Source organism: Oncorhynchus keta, chromosome 35, assembly GCF_023373465.1.
Source record: "Oncorhynchus keta strain PuntledgeMale-10-30-2019 chromosome 35, Oket_V2, whole genome shotgun sequence".
In the NCBI taxonomy this organism is placed as follows: Eukaryota; Metazoa; Chordata; class Actinopteri; order Salmoniformes; family Salmonidae; genus Oncorhynchus; species Oncorhynchus keta.
In genome coordinates, this window is record NC_068455.1 from 9,473,351 (window position 1) to 9,485,850 (window position 12,500).

At 45.6% G+C, this 12,500-nt stretch overlaps 1 protein-coding gene across 2 annotated transcripts in view; it reads right to left on the reverse strand.

Annotated features, from left to right (window-relative positions):
• Positions 1-12,500, reverse strand: part of LOC118369034 (EMILIN-1-like) — a 95,417-nt gene that overhangs the window by 29,127 nt on the left and 53,790 nt on the right. The window lies entirely within an intron of this gene.

Sequence of the window (12,500 nt, forward strand, 5' to 3'; positions counted from 1 at the left end):
AGACAGGGTCACTCATATACATTCACACACCAGTTTCTACAGGGAAGGAGAGAAACAGAGAGGGTCACTCATATACATTCACACAGCAGTTTCTACAGGCAGGGAGATGGAGAGGGTGGTTTGATTGAGGGTCAGTCATATAGAGTTTAAGTCGGAAGTTTACATAAACTTAGGTTGGAGTCATTAAAACTCATTTTCAACCACTCCACAAATGTGTTGTTAAACTATAGTTTTGGCAGGTCGGTTAGGACATCTACTTTGTGCATGACACAATTAATTTTTCCCCAAAAAATTTAGAGACAGATTATTTCACTTAATTCACTGTATCACAATTCCCGTGGATCAGATGTTTACATACACTAAGTTGACTTTGCCTTTAAAGAGCTTGGAAAATTCCCCAAAATGGTTTCATGGCGTTAGAAGCTTTTGATAGGCTAATTGACATCATTTGAGACAATTGGAGGTGTACCTGTGGATATATTTCAAGGCCTACCTACAAACTCAGTTCCTCTTTGCTTGACATGAGGATAGTAGACTGGGATGGAACACTGAGATGGAACACTGGGATGGAACACTGGGATGGAACACTGGGATGGAACACCGGAATGGAACACCAGGATGGAACATGAGGATAGTAGACTGGGATGGAACACTGGGATGGAACACCGGGACGGAACACCGGGACGAAACGATGCCAGAGAACACAACACACGGAACATACTAGGATCTGTTCTGAACCAAACAAAAATGCTCAGACATTCAATGGGGAGACTGAGCCCATTGTAACCACCTCTTTCCATATCTTTATGTAAACAATAGAACACTAGAAGACACTGGGACACTAGAAGACACTGGGACACTAGAAGACACTGGGACACTATAACACACTGGGACACTATAACACACTGGGACACTATAACACACTGGGACACTGGGACACTAGAAGACACTGGGACACTAGAAGACACTAGAAGACACTGGGACACTATAACACACTGGGACACTAGAAGACACTGGGACACTAGAAGACACTGGGACACTAGAAGACACTGGGACACTAGAAGACACTGGGACACTATAACACACTGGGACACTGGGACACTAGAAGACACTGGGACACTATAACACACTGGGACACTAGAAGACACTGCGACACTAGAAGACACTGGGACACTAGAAGACACTGGGACACTATAACACACTGGGACACTGGGATACTAGAAGACACTGGGACACTATAACACACTGGGACACTATAACACACTGGGACACTATAACACACTGGGACACTAGAATACACTGGGACACTAGAATACACTGGGACACTATAACACACTGGGACACTGGGACAAAGAAGACACTGCGACACTAGAAGACACTGGGACACTAGAAGACACTGGGACACTAGAAGACACTGGGACACTATAACACACTGGGACACTAGAATACACTGGGACACTATAACACACTGGGACACTGGGACACTAGAAGACACTGGGACACTAGAAGACACTGGGACACTAGAAGACACTGGGACACTAGAAGACACTGGGACACTATAACACACTGGGACACTAGAAGACACTGGGACACTAGAACACACTGGGACACTAGAACACACTGGGACACTAGAAGACACTGGGACACTAGAACACACTGGGACACTAGAAGACACTGGGACACTGGGACACTAGAAGACACTGGGACACTATAACACACTGGGACACTATAACACACTGGGACACTATAACACACTGGGACACTATAACACACTGGGACACTATAACACACTGGGACACTATAACACACTGGGACACTAACACACTGGGACACTATAACACACTGGGACACTATAACACACTGGGACACTATAACACACTGGGACACTATAACACACTGGGACACTATAACACACTGGGACACTATAAGACACTGGGACACTATAACACACTGGGACACTAGAAGACACTGGGACACTATAACACACTGGGACACTAGAAGACACTGGGACACTAGAAGACACTGGGACACTATAACACACTGGGACACTATAACACACTGGGACACTATAACACACTGGGACACTAACACACTGGGACACTATAACACACTGGGACACTAGAAGACACTGGGACACTAGAAGACATTGGGACACTAGAAGACACAGGGACACTAGAAGACACTGGGACACTAGAAGACACTGGGACACTAGAAGACACTGGGACAGTAGAAGACACTGGGACACTGCGACACTAGAAGACACCGGGACACTGGAAGACACTGGAAGACACTGGGACACTAGAAGACACTGGGACACTAGAAGACACTGGGACACTAGAACACCAGACCAATCTCAGGAAGCCAACATCACACCATTAACTCCCTCCTGGCAAATACAGCATCTCAGGTTTCACCCCTGTTTGGGGGAGGAGAAGAAGAGAGAAAGGGATAGAATAGGAGAGGATAGGAGATAGGAGGAGAGGATAGGAGAGGAGAATAGGATGGGGAAGGAGGAGAGTAGAGGAGTGGAGGAGAGGGGATGAGAGGAGAGAACAGGAGAGGAGAGGATAGGAGAGGAGGATCAGCTGTCTGTGGCTGACCTGACACTGTAGCCCTCAATCAGAATATAGACTGTGGTCTGTATGCCACTGAGGCTTTACATTCTGGATTCATCATCCACTTTTCAAAAGTCTTGGCTTGAAGCCACAGTGATGCATGCAATACATTTGTCAGCATACCAAACTAACCAGGCCAGGTCTATACTGTATTCCTCCAAGCCTGAAGCTTTAGCTCACTGCTTTCTAGTACCAGTCAGAAGTCCTGTTTCTCCCCACATCTGACCTGTGTCCTGTGTTTGAACGGATAAGCAGCTGCACAGAGACACAGAGGGTTGGAACCAGGCCTAACCATCCAGAGACACAGAGGGTTGGAACCAGGCCTAACCATCCAGAGACACAGAGGGTTGGAACCAGGCCTAACCATCCAGAGACACAGAGGGTTGGAACCAGGCCTAACCATCCAGAGACACAGAGGGTTGGAACCAGGCCTAACCATCCAGAGACACAGAGGGTTGGAACCAGGCCTAACCATCCAGAGACACAGAGGGTTGGAACCAGGCCTAACCCATCCAGAGAGGGTTGGAACCAGGCCTAACCATCAGAGGGTTGGAACCAGGCCTAACCATCCAGAGACACAGAGGGTTGGAACCAGGCCTAACCATAACCATCCAGAGACACAGAGGGTTGGAACCAGGCCTAACCATCCAGAGACACAGAGGGTTGGAACCAGGCCTAACCATCCAGAGACACAGAGGGTTGGAACCAGGCCTAACCATCCAGAGACACAGAGGGTTGGAACCAGGCCTAACCATCCAGAGACACAGAGGACACAGAGGGTTGGAACCAGGCCTAACCATCCAGAGACACAGAGGGTTGGAACCAGGCCTAACCATCCAGAGACACAGAGGGAACCAGGCCTAACCATCCAGGAACCAGGCCTAACCATCCAGAGACACAGAGGGTTGGAACCAGGCCTAACCATCCAGAGACACAGAGGGTTGGAACCAGGCCTAACCATCCAGAGACACAGAGGGCCTAACCATCCAGGAACCAACCAGGCCTAACCATCCAGAGACACAGAGGGTCGGAACCAGGCCTAACCATCCAGAGACACAGAGGGTCGGAACCAGGCCTAACCATCCAGAGACACAGAGGGTCGGAACCAGGCCTAACCATCCAGAGACACAGAGGGTCGGAACCAGGCCTAACCATCCAGAACACAGAGACACAGAGGGTTGGAACCAGGCCTAACCATCCAGAGACACAGAGGGTTGGAACCAGGCCTAACCATCCAGAGACACAGAGGGAACCAGGCCTAACCATCCAGGAAACCAGGCCAGAGGGTAACCATCCAGAGACACAGAGGGTTGGAACCAGGCCTAACCATCCAGAGACACAGAGGGTTGGAACCAGGCCTAACCATCCAGAGACACAGAGGGGAACCAGGCCTAACCATCCAGAGAACAGAGGGTTGGAACCAGGCCTAACCATCCAGAGACACAGAGGGTTGGAACCAGGCCTAACCATCCAGAGACACAGAGGGTTGGAACCAGGCCTAACCATCCAGAGACACAGAGGGTTAACCATCCAGAGAACCAGGCCTAACCATCCAGAGACACAGAGGGTTGGAACCAGGCCTAACCATCCAGAGACACAGAGGGTTGGAACCAGGCCTAACCATCCAGAGACACAGAGGGTCGGAACCAGGCCTAACCATCCAGAGACACAGAGGGTCGGAACCAGGCCTAACCATCCAGAGACACAGAGGGTTGGAACCAGGCCTAACCATCCAGAGACACAGAGGGTTGGAACCAGGCCTAACCATCCAGAGACACAGAGGGTTGGAACCAGGCCTAACCATCCAGAGACACAGAGGGTTGGAACCAGGCCTAACCATCCAGAGACACAGAGGGTTGGAACCAGGCCTAACCATCCAGAGACACAGAGGGTTGGAACCAGGCCTAACCATCCAGAGACACAGAGGGTTGGAACCAGGCCTAACCATCCAGAGACACAGAGGGTTGGAACCAGGCCTAACCATCCAGAGACACAGAGGGTTGGAACCAACCATCCAGAGACACAGAGGGTTGGAACCAGGCCTAACCATCCAGGCCTAACCATCCAGAGACACAGAGGGTTGGAACCAGGCCTAACCATCCAGAACCAGACACAGAGGGTTGGAACCAGGCCTAACCATCCAGAGACACAGAGGGTTGGAACCAGGCCTAACCATCCAGAGACACAGAGGTTTGGAACCAGGCCTAACCATCCAGAGACACAGAGGGTCGGAACCAGGCCTAACCATCCAGAGACACAGAGGGTCGGAACCAGGCCTAACCATCCAGAGACACAGAGGGTCGGAACCAGGCCTAACCATCCAGAGACACAGAGGGTTGGAACCAGGCCTAACCATCCAGAGACACAGAGGGTTGGAACCAGGCCTAACCATCCAGAGACACAGAGGGTTGGAACCAGGCCTAACCATCCAGCATGGCTCTTGATTGACTTTTTCTGCAAGCAGCAGCATTCTCCTATGCTGTTCTTATGGGTGCCAGGACAAAGGGTTTGGAGTGTAACAAGCCTTATTTTAAAATGATAAACACTTGGCAATGATGTAATATCCTCCCAAAACCATCCCTCTATCTCTATCTTTCTCTCTTTTTTCCCTGCTTGTCTTTCTCTGCACCACGGCATGCTCTCTCTCAGACCACTGAATGCATACTGTGTGGCAGAGTATGCTTGACTCAGTGTCACAACAATCGGTGTTAATCATCTTGTGAAACTCATCTTGTGAAACTGCCCCAGTGGCGGCAGCCATCTTGGCTCTAACAACAACAACCCTTTCTAATGTCAAAACAATAGCATGATAAACTGTGTCTTTCTTTAATTGACCAACTTTTTGCATCGTGCAGATTCATTAACAGATTCCCAAACACATTCCCAGACTGTGCTTTGTGTCTCTGTGTGTTGTGTCAACATGTCTATTGCTCAGTCCAAAACAGCCCTATGTCTCAACACCCCCTGTGTCTGTAGATCTGATAGAATGGGAAAGATGTAGGCTACATGATGTAGGTTCCACATGGTTTTTCAGAGAACTTAGTCAAGCTTCGACCATATTTCTTACAAATATGACCTTTGTTCAGTTATACTAAGTACTAATCTACTCATCTAAAAAAAGCATAGGGATTGGTTTTCAGACGGGGGTTAGACCTGTGTGTGGTCTGCTCCGTGTGGTCTGCTCCGTGTGGTCTGCAGTGGCCAGCTATTGTATAGCGCCAAGCTCTGATTTCAAATGCCCCTCATTTCCTATCTGTATGACCCAGAACCGCAGAGGCACTATGATCGCTTTGACCCCACCTCGCTTGCAGCCTCAAGGCCAGGGCTGCAGCCTTACATCAGCAATGACCTTTGACCTATTTCCCAGATTTGTGGACTCAAGTCACATGACTTGGACCCCAATCTGATTCCAGTCACACATTTTATGGCTTGAGACTCGACTTGATAGAAAATAGATAACTTGACTTGAACTTGCAGCCTCGAATCTCGGGATTCGACTTTGACTTGAGACTGATGACTTGAATTCATTTGGACAGGTTTGGTAATGTTTCGACACTCATTTTGTGTCACAGAGTCGACGTGGATTTTTCTACAGGAAGCCAGAGACTGTGGCCACAGCATCGTCCCTTGTAAAAAGAAAAAAAAAATGCATAAGATTGTCTAGTGAAATGCACACTCGGCACTCTGATTGGACGAGCAAACTGTCAATCAACATAGGTCGGGTGAGCTAGAGAACAGATTGCTGATTTGATGTACAGCTATAGGATTGGATGCGACACATATGTCAAATTGTAGGAAGAGAGGATTGCCATAATAAATAAATGTTTGGTGATCAAGAATATGAATTGTTTTCTTTGCAAATTCACCAGAAATGGGGCAAGAATTACTATCATAGGCCTACTGGTATTTAACAATTTGAGTGCTATTTTTCTCTTGTGGAAACATTTGCTGATGGTTTCACACGTTTAAATGCATAGGCCCCATGCTGTAAATGTACCTTCTATCTAATACGGCAATAATCGACAGCGATTGTCACCATTCCATCCCCGTACCGTTTATTGCAACCCCTAGACATTTCTCTTTCATGTTTGATAAGACTACAATACATTTTCATTTAGCCAAACTATGTATTACCCTGCTCTGAGTGAGCACAGCGTTTATAGAACATTCACAAGACTCGTGAGGTAGAAGTTGTGTTTTTTAAATTAAATGTTGGTTTTTTTCATCCGGGTTATGGTCGGCATTCCATGTGTCTGTATCCTATGTCATGTTTTGTTGTGCATAATAGGAGCGTGTAAAGCCTCAGTGGAGCATTGAATTAAGACCATGTGGCCTGTGCGCGTAACGCTTTGTAGTCAGAACATTGAATAAGAGAAAATGATTGTTCCATGCGTGCTGTTGAAATAGTCTGATTAAGACAAAATGTTTCAATGTAACAATGGATTTGGAAATGGCCTTTTACATTGTAGAACCAATTTATTGGTTGTAAATGCCAATTGAGTAATTGTATGGTCCCGAGGGCCAAGTGCTTATATTATCTAGGCCTACCAGTTTGAGCTCCTGTTAGACAGATTCCATTTGGTTTCTCTATGTGTGTCCATTCAGATAGGACCGGTTGAGACTAATACACAGGCAATTTCTATTGGGCTGTTACCCATGTATATTTGATCAATCTACATGTAGAGATATTTACTTGACTTGAGAGTCGACTTGACATGCTCTTAGAATGCACGACATGGACTTGAGTCTTGGACCCATTCTACGTGAGACTCAGACCTTGTGTCTTGGACCCATTCTACGTGAGACTCAGACCTTGTGTCTTGGACCCATTCTACGTGAGACTCAGACCTTGTGACTTGAATAATAGTGGTCCCACCTCTGCTATTTCCCCACAGCTGCAGACCATACATCTGGCACAGACCGTGGAGTCCTGTGCCAGAGATATGTCACGTTCCTATGACACACACACACACATGTGCACACATATGCCTTTTGAGCAAGGATGGAAGCACACATGCAACTAAATAAAAAATATATCAAAATGTATTTGTCACGTGCGCCGAATACAACAGGTAGACCGTACCATGAAATGCTTACTTACAAGCCCTTAGTCAACAACGCAGTTCAAGAAATAGAGTTAAGAAAATATTTACCAAATAAACTAAAGTGAATTTTTTATTTTTATTGAAAAGAAACACAAGAAAATGACATCACAATAACGAGACTGTATACAGGGGGTACCGGTACCGAGTCAATGTGCGGGGGTACGGATTAGTCCCCCGAGGTAATTTGTAAAGTCACTATGCATAGATAATCAAATGCAAATAGTCTGGGTGGCCATTTGATTAATTGTTCAGCAGTCTTATGGCTTGGGGGCAGAAGCTGTTAAGGGGCCTTTTGGTCCTAGACTTGGTGGTTAATTACCGCATGCCATGTGGTAGCAGAGAGAACAGCCTATGACTTGGATGACTGGAACCGTTGACAATTTTTTGGGCCTTCATCTGACACCGCCTAGCATATACAGTTGAAGTCTGAAGTTTACATACACCTTAGCCAAATACATTTAAATTTAAACTCAGTTTTTCACAATTCCCTGACATTTAATCCAGGTAAAAATTCCCTATTTTAGGTCAGTTAGGATCACCACTTTATTTTAAGAATGTGAAATGTCAGAATAATAGTAGAGAGAATGATTTATTCCAGCTTTTATTACCAGTGGGTCAGAAGTGTGCATACACTCAATTAGTATTTGGTAGCATTGACTTTAAATTGTTTTAACTTGGGTCAAACGTTTAGGGTTGCCTTCCACAAGCTTCCCACAAAAATTTGAGTGAATTTTGGCCCATTCCTCTTGACAGAGCTGGTGTAACTGAATCAGGTATGTATGCCTCCTTGCTCTCACACACATTTTAAGTTCTGGCCACAAATGTTCTATAAGATTGAGGTCAGGGCTTTGCGATGGCCACTCCAATACGGGGTCATTGTCCATTTGGGACCAAGCTTTAACTTCCTGACTGATGTCTTGAGATGTTGCTTCAATATAACCACAATTTTCCTGCCTCATGATGCAATCTATTTTGAGAAGTGCACCAGCCCCTCCTGCAGCAAAGCACGCCCACAACATGATACTGCCACCCCCATACTTCACGGTTGGGATGGTGTTCGTCAGCTTGCCAAGCCTCCCCCTTTTTCCTCCAAACATAATGATGGTCATTATGGCCAAACAGTTCTATTTTTGTTTCATCAGACCAGAGGACATTTCTCCAAAAAGTACGATGTTTGTACCCATGTGCAGTTGCAAACGGTTGTCTGTCTTTTATATGGTGGTTTTGTAGCAGTGGCTTCTTCCTTTCAGGATATATTGATATAGGACTAATTTTACTGTGGATATAGAGACTTGGTACCTGTTTCCTCCAGCATCTTCACAAGGTCCTTCACTGTTGTTCTGGGATTAATTTTCACTTTTTGCACCAAAGTACGTTCATCTCTAGGAGACAGACTGTGTCTGCTTCCTGAGCAGTATGACAGCTGCGTGGTCCCATGGTGTTTATATTTGCGTACTATTGTTTGTACAGATGAAAGTGGTACCTTCAGGCATTTGGAAATTGCTCCCAAGGATGAACCAGACTTTTTTTCTGAGGTCTTGGCTGATTTCTTTTGATTTTCCCATGATGTCAAGCAAAGAGACACTGAGTTTGTAGGTACATCCACAGGTACACCTCCAATTGCCTCACATGATGTTAATTAGCCTATCAGAAGGTCCTTCTGTAGCTCAGTTGGTAGAGCATGGCGCTTGTAACGCCAGGGTAGTGGGTTCGATTCCCGGGACCACCCATACGTAGAATGTATGCACACATGACTGTAAGTCGCTTTGGATAAAAGCGTCTGCTAAATGGCATATATAGTATATATATATAGAAGCTTCTAAAGCCATGACATACATTTCTGGAATTTTCCAATCGGTTTAAAGGCACAGTCAACTTAGTGTTTGTAAATTTCTGACCCACTGGAATTGTGATACAGGGAATTATAAGTTAAATAATGTGTCTGTAAACAATTGTTGGAATAAATACTTGTGTCAAAACTATAGTTTGTTAACAAGAAATTTGTGGAGTGGTTGAAAAACAAGTTTTAATGACTCCAACCTCAGTGTGTGTAAACTAGTTTTAATGACTCCAACCTCAGTGTATGTAAACTAGTTTTAATGACTCCAACCTCAGTGTATGTAAACTAGTTTTAATGACTCCAACCTCAGTGTATGTAAACTAGTTTTAATGACTCCAACCTCAGTGTATGTAAACTAGTTTTAATGACTCCAACCTCAGTGTATGTAATCTTCTGACTTCAACTGTAGGTCCTGGAAGGCAGGAAGCTTGGCCTTGTACTGGGCTGTACGCACTACCCTCTGTAGCGCCTTACGGTCAGATCCTGAGCAGTTGCCATGCCAGGCGGTGATTCAACATGTCCGGATAGTCTTGACGGTGCAGCTGTAGATCTTTTTGACGATCTGGGGAACCATGCCTCATCTTTTCAGTCTCTTGAGGGGGAAAAGGTGTTGTCATGTCCTCTTCACAACTGTCTTGGTGTGTTTGGACCATGCTAGTTTGTTGGTGATGTGGACACCAAGGAACTTGAAACTCTCGATCCGCCCCGTCAATGTTAATGGGGCCTGTTCCTATATCCTGTTCCTATAGCTCATCTCCTTAGTCTTGCTCACATTGAGGGAGAGGTCATTGTCCTGGCACCACACTGCCAGGTCTCTGACCTCCTCCCTATAGGTTGTCTGTTTTCGGTGATCAGGCCCGCCTACCTACTGTTGTGTCGTCAGCAAACTTAATGATGGTGTTGGAGTCGTGCTTGGCCACGCAGTCATAGTTGAACAGGGAGATCAGGAGGGGACTAAGCACACACACCTGAGGGGCCCCATTGTTGAATATCAGTGTGGCAGATGCACACACACACACACACACACACACACACACACACACACACACACACACACACACACACACACACACACACACACACACACACACACACACACACACACACACACACACACACACACACACACTCTCAGGTACAGTGGTAGCTTATCCATTAGGACATTAGGATTTCATCAGATGATTTTGGACCTTCCTGAGCAATAATATGAACGCCCGGGTCTTCTGGGACTGCTCTATCAGGTACTGAACAGATGGCGTAACAGCAATAGCAAATTGCAATGAACTTGTGAATAAATAATTATGACTGTCAATGGAAGCCTGGGGCCTGAACTGGACATCTACAACCATCAACATTTGAAGGACTGAGGGATCCACCATCTATAACCTTCTCCTAGATCTGGTAGGACAAACAATCATGGCTCTGTGGCTGTGCCCAATTCGCATCACAGTTTTAGCTTCTCCAGTGTAAGATCCTTGCTAGTGGGACATGCTAGTGGGACGCGCTAGTGGGACATGCTAGTGGGACATGCTAGTGGGACATGCTAGTGGGACGCGCTAGCTAGCTACCAGTAGTTAACTAGCTTGCATGCCAATTTCAACTGTATTTTTGTTCCGATTTCCGATTTGAAAAGAAAGAACAGAAAAGTAGACGAAGTTGTCATACCTTAACTTTTTGTCTAACATGTTAGGAAAGTTGTACAATAAAAAGTTAGAGAACATGTTACCGACGCGGTTACTTAAACATCTGTAACATTTGATCGGTACCAGATAATGATGTTCTGATTTTTTATTTTGAACAGCAGAGGAAGATTGCATATGTTGTACCTTTCTGTAAATTGTTGGGAAAGCGGTCAAAGTAGCTGATTTGTGTCAAAAAGTGCATTGTTTAGAGTGAATAGAATAGAATGTTGGGTTAGGATGTCACATGTTGAGTGAGGATGTCACAATGGGACCTTGAGAATGCTGAGGAAATCCCTTGAAAGTGGATGAAGGACAAAAAGAAGAACCAAAAGCTTAATACACTGAACAAAAATATAAATGCAACATGTTGGTTCCATGTTTAATGAGCTGAAAGAAAAGATCCCAAACATTTTCCATATGCACAAAAAGCTTATGTTTCTCAAATGTTGTGCACCAATTTGTTTACATTCCAGTTAGTGAGCATTTCTCCTTTGACAATATAATCCATTGACCTGGTAGGTGTGGCATATCAAGAAGCTGATTAAACAGAAGGATCATTACACAGGTGCACCTTGTGCTGGGGACCTTAAAAGGGCACTCTTATACGTGCAGTTTTGTCACACAACACAATGCCACAGATGTCTGAAGTTGTGAGGGAGAGTACAGTTGGTATGCTGACTGCACCAGAGCTGTTGCCAGAGAATTTAATGTTAATTTCTCTACCATACTGTAAGTTGCTTCCAATGTTTTTTTGAGAATTTGGCAGTACGTCCAACCAGCCTCACAAACGCAGACCACATGTAATCACGCCAGCCCAGGACCATCACATCCGGCTTCACATGTCCGGGAAGCCCTGGATCGACGTGTAAGACAGCATGTTCTAGTTCCCGCCAATATCCAGCAACTTCGCACAACATTCCACAGGAAACATTTAACACCCTGATCAAATCTATGCGAAGTAGATGTGTCGCGCTTCATGAGGCAAATGGTGGACACACCAGATTCTGACTGGTTTTCTGATCCACGCCCCTATCTTGTTTTTTAAAGGTATCTGTAACCAACAAGATGCATTTTTGTTTTCCCCAGTCATGTGAAATCCATAGATTAGGGCCTGTCATGACGTTGGCCTGGGGGTAGGTTTATGACAGTCATAAATACCTCTTTCCCCCTTTTTCCTCTCTCTACTCTACTGATGTTACATTTACAAAACCCTTGGTTAACATAGAGATTCTGGGAACATCAGTAGGTGGGGGGAAAT